The 14808-nt window shown below is 38.2% G+C and overlaps 1 protein-coding gene across 1 annotated transcript in view; it reads left to right on the top strand.

Moving 5' to 3' along the window:
- Positions 1–14808, top strand: part of Ostf1 (osteoclast stimulating factor 1) — a 53198-nt gene that overhangs the window by 1124 nt on the left and 37266 nt on the right. The gene's annotated exons all lie outside the window — the stretch shown is intronic.

Raw genomic sequence — 14808 nt, 5'->3', positions numbered from 1 at the left:
TTTCGGTATTGGAAAGGCTGAAATTAACCTATTTATATCAAATTTGAAAGTGTCTTTCATTGCAAGTGATAGAGTTTCAGCGACTAATTTTTTTCTCCATTTTTCTGAACTTTAGTCAAGCACTGCAACTTTAATAATTTTCCAGTTTTCTTTCTTTATGTTCGTACAGTGGCAGGATCAAGTCCCAGTATTTGAAAATAATGCACATCCTCACGTATTTAAATTGTCTTTCACTGAGGACTTGGATTTTGTCCTGTTACATGTGGAGAAGTTGCTGAGATTGGCTTTGCCCTGAGCAAAGATGAGGTGTGGCTAGAGTTGGGCTTTGCAGCTGTATTGATATGGAATCTGATGCGAAATTTGCGTCTTAAGTGCATATGTATGAGGTGGCAGCTTTCTAAACTCAGATGTAAATTAGGACCTCAAGTATCCAACAAAGCAGAGTTGTTTTTTGATAGCTGAATAAAGTACTTTATTTTAAAGAATGTCCTAAGGACCAATTCTTGGAGGATTTTCATCCCTTCCTACATATTGGAGTCTGTGCTGCATCTAGAGGGCCTTAGATTGAAATATGCTTGTGTTGTGTGAATGCATACCTGTGTATTGATGTATACCTGGGTGTGGTTTAGTGTGCTACCCATTGGGGATGCACTCCAGAAACCATTTTTGTTGTTGTTGTTATCTGACATCATTACTTTCTTCTTTTCCTCAACAAATTAGAAGGTACATGGTCAACATGACTTGTGTAGGGAGTACTTTGACTCTGCACTAATTTATAAATGAGATCCAAACATAAATAAAGTTAACATTGAAATTGGCTTGTTGGTTTAGTAGCTTTGGGGGGAGGTACTGGGGACTGAACTCAGAGGTACTTTATCCTGGGTCCTTTTTAGTTATTTTTATTTTGAGACAGGGTCTCCATAAGTTGTTGAGGCTGTCCTTGAACTTGTGATTCTCCTCCCTCAACCTCCTGAGTATTTGGATTACAGGTGTAATAGTGCACCAATCATGAACAATCATGTGCATTTTGGAGGTGGTGGGCAGAAAGTAGGAGAGGAAGAGGTTTCTGGTCTTCATTCAGACTCCGTTGTCATAGTGCACATAATAGTCACACCTTGGTTGGTAGAGCAAGAAGAATGGTGCTGCACTTTACTTTCTTGTCTTTGTAGGCAAGGTACATGGGTCAGAGTGTTCAAAGTAAGCTTGGAATTGGTGAGGGTATGTTTAATTTTTGGTTTATTGTTTTTTTTTTTTTTTTAATACCCTGCCTCATCCCAGAAGGACTTCTAAAAACATACTGTATCTGAGAAATGAAAAAAAAAGATAAAGGTTATGTAGAGGGAGGAAAGAATAATAAGAAGAAATGCAAAGTTAGCTTAAAGACAAGTGCATCCTAAGGACCTACAAATTTATGGAAGGAGGGCTATAGATTTGGTTCTCTGCTTCAAGCGGAGAGATAAAAGACCAATTACAAGATCCCTAGTGCTCATAAAATTAAAATGTGTTACCTCCTCTGAGAAATAGTTATTTTAATGGCACCAAGATCTGAAACAAAATTTCCCCATGGGTTCTCTTAAAGTGTTGGAGTTGACTGGACATTTTAATGAGAAATACAAGAGGGACGATCATAGTGATATTTCTTAAGGTTCTGTTAGAGCAAGATCCTGACAAAACAACATGGCTCAACCCAATAGACAATACTGAAAGAGGAGCTAGAGGAGGGGACAAGGAACTTATTGGAAGATTTGAATAGCAAGGTACATTAAGCTATAATGTGGGTTAGCGCATCTTTCAGGATATCAGCATGTGCCCAGCAAGGGACTATTCACCGAAGGAGGCTTCCCAGGTGAGTCCTAAGTAGATGTGGATGGAAGATGCAACTTATGCACTATCCTGAGGATATATAAAGGTCAGCTTGTTTGCATTTTTGGCTAGATCCAGAATTTTTTGGCTAAATGTTTTTTTAGTAAATGTAGCTTATATTTTAGGTTCTGTATTGGACATTGGGGTTCCAAGGAACAATAAGGTAAGGTCTCATCCGTGAGGGTCCTGAGTCAATTGAGGGTTGGACAACCCCCAGGCAGGTTGGTCAACCAATTTTATTAATATATGCAGTTGTATTATTGGTAGTTGCTTGGTATGATTGTTCTTTTATCTGATCAGTATTAGTCTGTGCACTTTGTATATGTATCTATATATATTATGCTAGATCACCCCATATTTATGATTGGATGACTGATCTCACCCATTTTGTTAAAAAATCTTGTAATTAGAAATAAAATAACGTATTTTCTATTATAGAAAATATGGCAAGTAAGGTATACATAAACAATAACTAAACTTAATTAAAATAAAAAAATCATCCCTACATCTAGTGATAATCATTATTTATATTTGCTTGAATAGTCTCTTAAGTTTTCTTTTCTTCTTCAAATCCATCTCATTCAAAAAAGAAAATGAAAACAGTTATCTTCAGAATGGTGTTTTAGCTTCAGTTTTAAATGTCTTGCTATAGTTGTTGTGTTTTCCGAGAATCTGTTCAATATGTATTGCCTATATTCTGCTCTAAATAGCAGTTCTTTCACAGTTTGATGGTTGGTGCCTTGCTTACTCCTTGTTTTTCTGTAGGATCACTTTTGTTTATTCCAGGTTTGTCATTGAAACTCTCCCCTCTAATTTAGATGTGCTACTATGTAAATCTGCCTGCTGAGATGGGTCACAGTGTCATGGTATTCAGCTCATTCTTTATGGAACCCTTCTTTCCTTCTTCCAAATCAGTGCAATCACTTACTTTTACACACAGAGCATTTATGATGTTTTCAGCCACTCTTAGGACCCTTGAACTTCAGGTGGGGTGAACCTACCTGGCTGTCAGAGTGGAGAAGACAAGACCTTTGTTCCTACAAAGAACATATTAAAGACTTTATTCTGGGGCTTGATATAGAGATAGACAAAGGATATTGGACTTTCAAATCATCTTATTCTAGGTGGGTTTTATAACAATCCATTGTAGTTGGAAACCTGATGTCTGATCCTGGCTATTTCTTTCAAATGGCTTATTGATTTTGTTTGTGAAAGTAAAGCAACATAAATATTTCATGTGTCTTGTGGAAATAAGTTCATGGAACTTAGAAGAAACAAATGTCAATATCGTGGGTTTTTCCATCGGAAAAACATCAAAGATAGTACAATATGTTACTTAAATAGCAGTTTTGAGAGAAGAAGGTCATCATCTAAAATAATCTGAACTTCTTGTAGTGTCCTTCCCCCAAATGAATAAATTAATAAAAGGGGAGAGAATAGGATTGACTTTGAAATATACACATGAATTATTCTTTTGTAAATGCCATGCTCCATTTATACCTGATGTCATAATAAATTCCAAGAAGAGCATCTAGAAAATTCCAGGATGATTATGACAAAGATAATAATAGTTGTCATTTACATGGTCCTGTTCCAGGCACTGCACCAAGCACTTAATAGTCTGTCTTCCTTAGTTATGCTGACTTTCCTCTGAAATGAGTCCTAATCTCCCAGTTTTATGAATAAAGCAATACTTAGTAAGGTTAAGTAAACCACTTACAGTCTTAAAGCTACTGTGATTAGTGTTACCCAGGAATAGAACATAAACTTTACTTGAGTCTATGCATTTTAGGTAGAAACACCTGTGGGTTGGACCCACTCATATTGGACAACCAATTTTATTAACATATGCAGTTGTATTATTGGTAGTTGCTTTGTATGACTGTTCATTTATCTGATCAGTATTAGTCTGTGCACTTTGTAAGACTAGACCAATCTTGCATTTCCTTATAACTGCACAGCCACTAAACGTTTATGAATAACAGATACATAAAAATGTTTTGATACACAATAAAAAGTCTGTTTGAATCAGGGGAGAGACTGTTTTGGCTGGGCTCTTGTAGCTTTACTACAAAGTAGCAAAGACCTGAGGCTGTGTGGCTCTGCTCTGCACTCTTTTTTCTGGAAATGGTGGTGGTTCCATTTCTCTTGCGGGCTTGACTATTGTGTGATCAGTGTGGTGAAATTTACCAATATTCCTCTTATACCTGATGCTGAATAAGTTGCCCTCACTCAGTTAATACACGGGGGAAGATGTCCAAAAAAAAAAAAAAAAAAGATGAGAGACAACTTTTAGTAGGATAAAGTTAAGTGAACTATTAAGTTAAAATATTCTATCAAGCAAATTAAAAGAGTTTGTAAAAAATTTCGTACCAATAGGGCTTTCTGGTTCTGCGTGGTATCCCATTGTATTTTTTTTTTTTGACTGAAAGGAAAAAGAAGGTTTATTGCTTTGGTAGCAAAGGAGAAACACAGGGATTACTGTCCCAAAGGTTGTGATTCTGTTCATTAGCAGGAACAGGGGGTTTTTATAGAGGTAATTCAAAGGCTATATTCCATGTGTTGGAGTTGCAATTCACTTGTTAATTTGGGAGATAGTCATTTCTAAGATCTTCTGGGACTATCCCCAAAGTCTAGATGACTTCATTCTTATGATGAGTGACCATTGTACTCCTTTAACCAGTCCACTATTAATGTACATTTAGATTGTTTCCAATCTTTTGTTACTACAGTATTGCAAAACAAAGCTGTTTGCAAAATAAGGCTATTGTAACTCTGTAATAACAAAAAATAAATAAAGCCCGTGCAGTGGGATTTGTTGGGTCAGAGAATATGTGCACTAGCATTTTCATAGACATTTCTAAATTGTTCATATCAGTTTACCTTCCTTACAAAAACGAGCATGCTTTCAGCAGAAAAATCTTAACACATTTGATTGGAAGTGTGAATTATCCAAGTGTGAATCAGAGGACTGGGACGCATAGGGCAGGGAGCTTGGGGAGGATGAGAAGGTATCACAGAAGAAGGGTCATTGAAGCAGGTCTTGAATGCTGAGTAAGTTTGCTGGGCAGCAAAGGGGGAAGAGTCATTTGACTGAAGTAGAAATGAAATATATTCTCTTATCCACATTTTGTAAGGGTCCGGCGAAATGTCTGAGGAAGAGACCACAAGAGACTGGCTTCATGCAATTGGCAGAAGGGGTTTTATTGATTCAGCATGCTGAGGCTCCAGGCTCACTCAGGAAGATAGAGCAGCCCAGAGCCCAGAGCAGAGGTCAAGCGGAGCTTAAGTACACTTTTTGGAGAGGGCGTGGGGCTTTGCATACATCAGAACAAATCATCATGAGGCGCAGGAAAATTGAACAACAACTCTGAGACATGATTAGTACATTCATTGGCAGGAACAGGCTGAGCAGGGGTGATTGGTCACTTCTAAGCGGGGTACACATTCAAACTGATTGGTTTTAGGGCCTCAAGGACTACGTGACATGCTACACAGAGTCCCAGGTTATTAGACAACCAGTGGAAACAGTGGGGATATTTACTGGGCAGTTCCAGTATTGTCCTAACAGCTACAGGGATTACAGGTTCTGGGGGTAGCAGAGGAATTTTAACAATACCTAGTCTTTTACTTTTTAACCCAGGCCTTGCAGTTTAGAAACTTTACAATGCTCGGTCTTTTACACTTTAACTCAGGCTTTGCAGCTTAGAATCAGCTTAGAAATTTTACCTTTACAATTTGACTGCAAAAGGGCTGAGCTTCTCTCTGAGAAGCCATGAAAACTCAGTGCACACACAGAACTGCAAACTGGAGAATTTATTTTTCTGAAATAAAGAGAAAGCCATTTATCTAATGTAACAGTTTGTGGGTCATAATCTTGCTCTGCACAGAAAGCAATAATTTAAATGTATACCTGCCAGTCTTTTTTGCAGATGCATCTGCATATCTGTTTGTCAATGGTAATAGTTGTGGGTTAGTTTGCAGCCCCTGGTTAAGGAGAGTTAGCAGCTTCAAATCACTAAACAAATTACTGGTGCATCTGCTGCCACCACCTTTTTATTCTTGCTAGTCATGTCCCACTTTATGTTTGAACATCTATAGGACTTTTTGAAAATTATAAGGCAAATTTTTCATCTTACTCTTGGGGCAGGAGTTGAGGAAGAATATTTGTGTAGTTCAGTTGGCATGGGATTTTAAAACTTTAGCATCCCTTAGAATTTGAAAAGCGACTTTGGTTGTATAGTCTTGGGAGCTAAGAATGCACTTACCATGGATCTTTTTCTTCCTCATGCTTCTGATTTCTCGGGAGCTGGTGGGCAATTCAGATTCAGAATAAAGAACACCCTGCAACCAATACCATTCGTGTTCATGCTAGAGGGATTAGCTCAGGCCCTTTACAAGAGCTGAAGGCCCCATAAAAAAGGTTTTTCTGACAACTGGATATACTAGGGATTTTGCCTGCTCCTGGAAAACTCATGGATTCCATTTCAGGATTCCCTTCTCCCCATGCAGGACTTAAATCAACTTACTCTTATAAGACAAGAAATCTCTTCAACCTGGAGGTTATTTTGGAGTGGCTGTGTGTCTCCTGGAATTCTCCTGACTAAAGCCATCACTGGAGGAAAATCCTTCCAAGTCCCAGCTTTCTGAGTGTGAAGTGAGGTAGTTGGCTGAGAGAAGCCCCTTATGTCTTTTAGCACAGTTGACAGGTATCTCTGACTCCATATTTGGACGATTCCAGAGTCTCAGCTTTCTTTGCTTGAAAACCAGACTCTTGTGACTGTCTTTGACATGTTACTGGCTAAGGTTACAGGATCTCTGGATTAGCATGTGCTCTTTGTTTTTGGGGGGCCTGTTGATGAGTCAGTATAGCTTTGGGAGGACATGAATAGAAGGTGTTCTCATATTTTTCAGGCAAGAATACTGGCTGTGAAACATTGCAACAGAAATCCAAAGTTAGTACACTGAATTGTGTGTGCCAACCTTAAAATTGTTCAGCCTTATTTTTCTGCTGGAGAATAAATCCTGTTCTACTCCTCTGCATTTTGGTTCTAAATCTACATCACCCAAGGCAGCACTCACTGGAACCTGGACCTACTTTAAGCTGGAATGTGAAGTAGGAGATGCTGTTTATGGTGACATCTCACTTCCTCTTTCTGGGAACCTTCCATTTGATAGGGCTTCTGGTTCTTGCCTAATGTCCTCTGACTCTTGTGGACCAATTGTGTGCTTAAATATTGCAACTCTAGGGTTCCTTTGGGGACCTTTAGGGTCCCTAGGACTTGCTACTGGCTTCTTAGAAGCTCTGTTTTTCACAACTGGCTTTTCCCTATTTTTTGATTCATGTTTGGAATGGGGTCTCTGATGTTTTGTTTTGTTTTTTTTTGGCACTAGAGATTGAACCCACGAGTGCTTTACCACTGAGCCACACCCCCAGTCCTTTTGGTTTTTATTTTAAGGAAGGGTCTTGCTAAGTTGCTTTGAATTTGCGATCTTCTAGCTTTGAATTTGCGATCTTCCTGTCTTGGCTTCCCAGGTTGCTGGGATTACAGGCATGCACCACCGTGCTCGACATCTCTGATGCTTTGACTCCTGTTCTGGCACTCCTTCTTGACTAGCATGTGGACACCTGCCTTTAATTTCATCTGCCTTTAATTCTTACCATTTGTCTCTATTTTATTTTTAGACACAAGTCCAGATTGTTTGGGCCTTTGGCTAACAATACCGGTGCCTTTCTGAAGTGTTGTAGTCCTGTGGTTGCTCTGAGTCTCTGTCTACTCTTGAATAGTCTGTGTAAGGGCTGGCTTCTCTCTTTAGGTCAATATTTGGCAGACTTCAGTTGCATGCCCATTGGCTATTTGAGTTTTGATGATGGCACCCCAGGATACTAGGGCCACGTGCCCAGGGAGTTGCTTGCCCTGGATGGTCCCAGTGTTCTCACATCAACTGAAACTAGGTTTCCTCTCTCCTAAACTCTATAGGCTCTGAAAACAAATTTACTGTTTCTTATCTGATGACCAAATTCACCTTCAGTCTTAAACTAATCATTGATTTATTGTAGCTCCCTTCCCCTAATATATTAAATATAAGATAAGCTATGAACAAGATTCTGAAAAGGAATTCCCTGTTTAACTGAATGACTCTAAGGATAGGACTTTGGGCATAAAAACTATCTAATAAGGTGGATAGTATAGTCTCTAGCCATGCACTGGAACAGGAGAAGGCTGATTGTAGTAATGGAAAATAAGCATTAGCTTTGAGATGAAGTTCTGATTACACAGTTTCAAATGACCTTGGTAGGTGACCTTGATATATCACTAGACTACTTGGGCCTCACTTTCTTCATTTTATTCTGAATCTGAATGAAGTCTACTTCAAACAATTTCTCACATTCCTAAATAATTTCAACTTGCACTTCTTATAGATATCTGGGGCATTTTTAATTTTTCTCAGTTACTGCCAGTGTTTAATATCAGGTGAATACAAACATGAAGAAATAAAACACTCCAAGAGCTTTCCATCAGTCCAGATTTCTATGACAAGAAAACGGAGAGGAAAGGAGGGTCGAGGGTTGGAGTGGGGGCATAATGTATTAATAATTAAGCCTGATCCAATTTCATTTATGCTCTGACTACATAAGGCAGTGTTTTTTATTTTTATAGCTGACTAGGAAAAGAGAACCTTGAAGTGGCCTTGCAGGAATATGTCGGGTACTATATGCACAGATTCCAATGAGAGGATTGCAAAATGTGGTCATTTGTGAATGACCATTGAGTCAGTGAGGACTTTTATGTTTGGAAAGTATAAAGTTGATACTCAATAACATTAACTCTGTAGACCTGCAATCTAGGAATATGTTATCTACTAGTTTTTAGAAATTAATTCTTTATGCAAATTATCATTCAGAATCTTGCTTTCTTAAGAGCTGCATCTTGTATTTTTTCCTGTTTATTTTGGAAGTGACAGTTTCGGTCATTCTGTTTTTAGGAAATTCTCACATTTGATTCTAGGGAGGAGTGTTTTGGTACTTCTTTCTACAGGAGGAATGACAGGTCTTCCCTTAACAGAATGATTCTCTTTCCACTTATTGCTGTGCCATTTATGTTGGTCCACACAAGAAACCAAAAACCTCTTTTATTCTCCAGCAAAACAACATTTACATGTTTCTAGGGATTCTGATATAATGGCAATTTTGAGAACATAGAATTATACTAATGGGAATACATTTTATTGTTGTGGCTTAGAATTCAAATAAAATAATCTATTTGTAGTTAAAAATTATTGTAATGATCCTGAGTGTTAATTTTCCATTATCTTTAAAACCAGAGGTAAAGAACTGTAGTTTGTTAGGACAGATGACCAGAAGGTAGTTTACTTCTGTATGTGGACAGTGAGTTTAGAAGGAGAGCAAATTCCTATGCTTATTCTGAAAAGCTACAATTTAGATGACCACTGCATATTGATGGCAAGCCACTGCCCCAGAGAATGCTGACATTTCCCTCTTCTGTCCTGTGGATAAAGAGGTTATTTTCACTGTCACCCCATCCATGTCTTACACAGCAAATAGGACTGCAGAATCTGGGACTTGGGTGGGGACCGAGGCATTCCTAGAAATTTAAGGCCAAATTCCATTGTCTCCATTCACTGTTTCTTCCTACCCACATCCCCATGTTCCTAAAAAAACCAAAATGAGCTTCTGAGCATCCATCAGTGAAAAAGAGTGTTAAAACAAAACAAAACAAAACAGTCTGTGAGCAAAAAACAGTCTGAGTGCACCCTGGAGGATGGAGGTGGCCTTCGGCTTTGGAGTGGCTGAGAGGTAAGGCACTGAGGGTAGGTTTATGACTCTCAGGGTTGCTGCAACCCCTTACCCCAGGCCTTGAGAAAAAGGGGATTCTTACCTTAATGCTCCTGGAATTTACCCTGTTTTAATCACAACCCCACAAAACCAAGCTTTTCATTTGTCCTGCCTGGTCACTCTCTGGGAAATTTCTAAAAGACTCCATTTTTGGGGACACTTCTTTTTTTTCCCCCAAATCTGAGCTGGTTTGGGAAAATACCTTGATATTTTAGATTAAGATTTTACCCTGGTCTTTTGGGAAGTCACTTAGATTTTCTGGGTCTTTCCAGAAGCTCCTGAGTTCTGACTAGCCCCTCCTAGCCATAAACAATCTTGACTCTCAGATAAGCCAGCCCAGAGCAGGAACTCACCACCTGGGGCTTTTGCTGCTTGGCTGCTGGGCTGAGCCTGCAGTCAGGTCTGGCCCTGGGATGGAGGCATCATAACTGACGGGTCCCAGGCCCCCAGGCAAGCCTCACCACTGTTATGACAGGAAAGTGGCTGTTGGGAATGTGATGTAAACCTTCCAGGTAGTGCTGCTGTGATTTGAGAGGGCAGAGGATTAGGGAAACAGTTTTCAGGGTAAAGGCTGTGATGTCAGTGAGAGGATGGTGTTGAGAGAAAGGAACACTTGGTAGTTTCTTAGAGAGGGCCCTGTCTTTGTATTCAGTTTCCTCTTTTTGGTTTTGTTGTCTTTTGAGATAGGGACTTTTGTAGTATTTTGACTATGCTGCATAAAAACATTTGAATCCTTTTGTTTTCTGAACAGAGAGAAGTTCATTTCTCAAGGTATTATTGATTCTTTGCTCTTTTTCCTCTTGTGATTTTTACTATTTTGCACACATCCAGATTCTTGTATTAACTGTCAGCTACAGATTTGGCCTTTTGTGTCTATGGGGGCAGTTTTGAACATCTAAGCTTCAGCTGAGTCCTGTCTCTAGTGATTCTTTTTCCTTTTTCTTATAGACTCTGTGTTTTCTTTTGTATATCAGGTTTGAAAGGGGTTCTGCTGTGAATAGTGAGCACATTTTTAACATCCTAGTGTCTTATTAGAATGTATCTTTATAGAGGGCTAAGTCTAAGGTCATTTAAAATATATTTTGAGGACATTTCATTATTGCTAATAGTACCAGAAATGTATCTCTGAGAATTTTTTATTTGGTTTACAAACACTGGTTATACACATTTATGTAGTAAATGTTCTGGCCTGGTGTATTTTCAAATGGTGAATGGTGACCCAGTTGTAGAGCATTTAGTCAATCTAATTAATTAGTCATCACTAGCATCCAGTAAGAAAAAAGGGGGATGGGGTAGAGAGGTGACAGGGGAGGAGGGGAGCAAAAATATCAGAATGAATCACTCAAAGTAAGGGTAAATATTTTTTTGTAAAACCTTTTAAAATTTTATGAGAGAGAGAGAGAGAGACTGTGTGTGTGTGTGTGTGTGTGTGTGTGTGTGTGTGGTGTATTTCCTGGGTCCTGATGTGAACTAATATTTCTTGTGGGTCTCAAACAAGTTTGAGAAAGTAGACATATAGGTTTAGCATGCAGTCTTTTTAGTTACTGTTCTTCTAACAAAGAAAAAAATGATTATATATATCTTCATCTCTAATTATGTGCTATACTCAGAATTGATATGCTATATGCATCCAGTGGAAATAATATTGAAAAAGAGCTAAAAGATAAAGTTCAAGTTAAAAAAAAAAAAAAAAAGGTTTGAGGCATATGCTCACGCCTCCAGCCTAATCACCATTTTCAATCACAGGCTTCAGGCAAGTTCATCTACTAGCTGTTCTTGGACTTCCTGACTTCCACCCCCTCTGTGACTTCCGTATTATCATTGTGGGGCAGCTCTGTCCTGCCTGTCTTTGCATGGGTACCTACTGTTCTCTTTCCAAAATTTAGACAGGTGTCAACTGCTGTCATAGCTTATAGTAGCCATAATTCACTAGGGAGTTGTATGCATTCCCAGGTTTGTGCTTGTTCTTTGCATTGAAGTTGCTTATCTTGTTACCATTTTTTAATTTTTCATGGCAAAGTGGAGAAAAGGAGAACAAAAGAGGCCTTATATTAATATATAATACTCTGCTGATAAATAAAATACAGATAATTTCTGAGTTGTCCTTTACTAGGACAATAAGAGAAACACATTTTCTTTGTTGTGCATGGAATTCCTATTCATTGTAGACAATTTAGAAATTAAAAAAAAAAGAAATGTGACTTATAGTTCTACCACCCAGAGATAACTGTTAATATTTTGTTGTTTTCTTGCAGTTTTTCTAATATGCATGTTTTAGTTCTATGTGGCTGATTTTATACATATTACAACCAGATTTTTTTACAGAGTTGCAAAACATCAGAATATTCCCCAAAAGCTATTTTTTAAAGAATGCGATAAACCTTTTAAAAAAAATTTTTACCAAGACAACATGTATTCCAGCATATGTATACATTTATACATTCATACATTTCTGGGTTTTTTCCTGTGAATAATTTTGTATTCATGATCATAGATTTAAAAATAACCAATTTAAACTCCTATTTCATTCTTCAATAGCCATTAAAAGATAGAATGTTGAAACTGTGCTCTGTTTGCTTAATAAAACATTAAGATATTTCTGTCAGGGGCTGGAGTCATCTAAGGCACTCGGTTTGATTCTAATTAATTAAATAAATAAATAATGGTCCATCAACAACTAAAAAAATTATATTAAAAAAAGATATCTTTGCCAGGATATTATAAGTGATAAGTTCCTTAATATACAGGACTAGAGTTACAATAATAGTGTTTGCCAGTGAGGATGAAGACACAAGAAGTAAGCCCCAAATAATAAAAAATGCATAGTAATGATGTACGTGGTGGCACGTGTCTGTAATCCCAGTAACTCAGGAGGCTGAGGCAGAAGGATGTAAGTTTGAGGGCAGCCCTGGTAACTTAAGGAGACCCTGTCTAAAAATAAAAAATAAAAAAGGGCTAGGATGTAGCTGAGTGGTAAAATACCCCTGAGTTCCAATCACCAAAGGAAAAATAGGCATAGTAATTAACAATGGCTAACATTGTTAATTAAACATCCCAAATTGCACCTGTTATTTTACATATAGTAATGTGTTTAATCTAGCATGAAAACCTCAGCTCTCTGGATGTTCAGAGTGTTCAGAGCACAGGGTCTAGAGCCAGGAGCCATGGCCCGAGTGGGTTCACTTCAAGTCTCCTGAGCCTATCACCTCAGGTTCAGCCTCTTCACTGCCACTTCCTGGTCGTGTGGACCTGGACTAATGACCTCTTACTCTCTCTAGCCTCAGTTTCCTCAGCTGTAAAATAGGGCTCATAAAGGATCTCCATCAAAGGATTGGTTTTGAGGAGTAAATATATTGCTGCAAGTTAATGCTTTGCCTGGTGTCTTGGCACATAGAGTTGTTCCCCCATCTACTCAGTTCCCGTAGGAGGAGTCCAAGGCCCAGCTGGTCTCTGGGGTCAGCAGGAGGCACACTTGGTGCTAAGGTTCCCCCATGTTGTACAGTAATGCTTTCTTTGTCTGACTTGTAATTTACAGGAAAGCGGGACCATCGGATAGGGTTTCACAATTTTTCTTTCTTTCTTTTTTTTTTTTTTGTAAAAGGGCAGATAGTAAATATTTTAGGCTTTTTGGACCACACAAAGTCTCTGTTGCAACTGTGACTCTGCCATTGTATAATTTGGAACAGCCGCAGACAATATCCAAATGAACTGATGTGCTCCAAACTTTATTTCATGGACTCTGGAGTTTGAATTTTATAAAATATTATTTTTTACCTTCCCCTGTACTATTTAAAAATGTAAAACTCTTCTTCTCATGGGTCACACAAAACCAGGTATTATTGTACTTATTTTGCTTTTTGCAGAAGATGGGATGACCAATGTAGACTTCTTCTTACTATTATTACTTAATTTCCAGGACTGTAATTGTGTTCTCCTATCTTCCATGAGGTCTCCTTAAACTGTCTTGGAAGCCCTTCATCCTGGGATAAATAGTCTTTAGTGGCTGTAATGTTTAGTCAGTCAAAACACGATTGACAAAGAGTTTGTCATTTGGAATTTTGAACTCTGCTCTTTTGGGACTTGTATTTCATATGGAAGAGAAGAAATAAAAATAACCAGCAGGTATGGTCTCTCAAGATGTAAAAACAACCAAGTTTGCTGAAAGGCACTAAAAAAGCATAAGCAAATGAAAAAAAAAATGGATTAGAAAGGCTCACTGTTAATAAACAGAACCCTCTTGTCAGAAAACACACTGGCTACTGTTTTTAAGGAGTCTGTCATTCCTGCAGCTGAAATCAAGACACGTTTTAAATTCTTTAGTCCCCCCACCCCTTTTCCTTTTTGGATTGGATAGGGAGGTAGCAAAGAAGAGTAGTGCTAGAATAAGGAGGGATAATAATGTCATGTTCATTGTCTTTTCTATTAGATATGCAAGTATAATGAATGAAGCTAATTTATCCAAGAATATGAATATGTGGGAAGAAACTTATTCATTACATCTGCAACTTTTGGACATTACTGTGCTCCAAATCACATTGTGATTTTCTTTCCAAGGATTATAGTCTCTCTTTTTATTTTCAAGAGCAGTGGGCTTTTGTGGAATGACACACAGAAATCTGAGCCAAGAAGCCTGTTCTGAGCTAACCACCTCATTTACTGGCGTTGGAATCCACAAAGCCCAGGGGAGGCCTATGTTGGTCCAACAGAGCACAGCTGTTTCCTTTCACCCTAGGAATCTAAAGGACGGCCTTGACTCTTGGATACCATCACATGAACTCCTTCTGTTTTGTTTTTGAGCAGAAAACATCCTGTTTCATCATGCATGTTTAATAGAATAAATATGCTCAGTGGAAATCATATTAATACTTTCACTTACTCTGAGAACATTCTAAGGTGTTGACACTTTTTGTGTAATACCATAGGGTATAAATAAAAAGTAATACATCCTTCATTCTCTTAGACAAATGTGAGAAAAATATCCGTATATAGTCCATTCACTTTTTTTTAATGATTCTCCTTTAATCAAATAATTCTCTTCCTTTTTTTCTTTCTTGAGAGCTCTAAGCTTGTTTGTACCCAGCTGCTTT

Source organism: Urocitellus parryii, chromosome 4 (genome assembly GCF_045843805.1).
Source record: "Urocitellus parryii isolate mUroPar1 chromosome 4, mUroPar1.hap1, whole genome shotgun sequence".
NCBI classification, from domain to species: domain Eukaryota; kingdom Metazoa; phylum Chordata; class Mammalia; order Rodentia; family Sciuridae; genus Urocitellus; species Urocitellus parryii.
The sequence above is the reverse complement of the archived record's forward strand: the minus strand, read 5'-3'. Positions and strand labels throughout refer to the sequence as shown.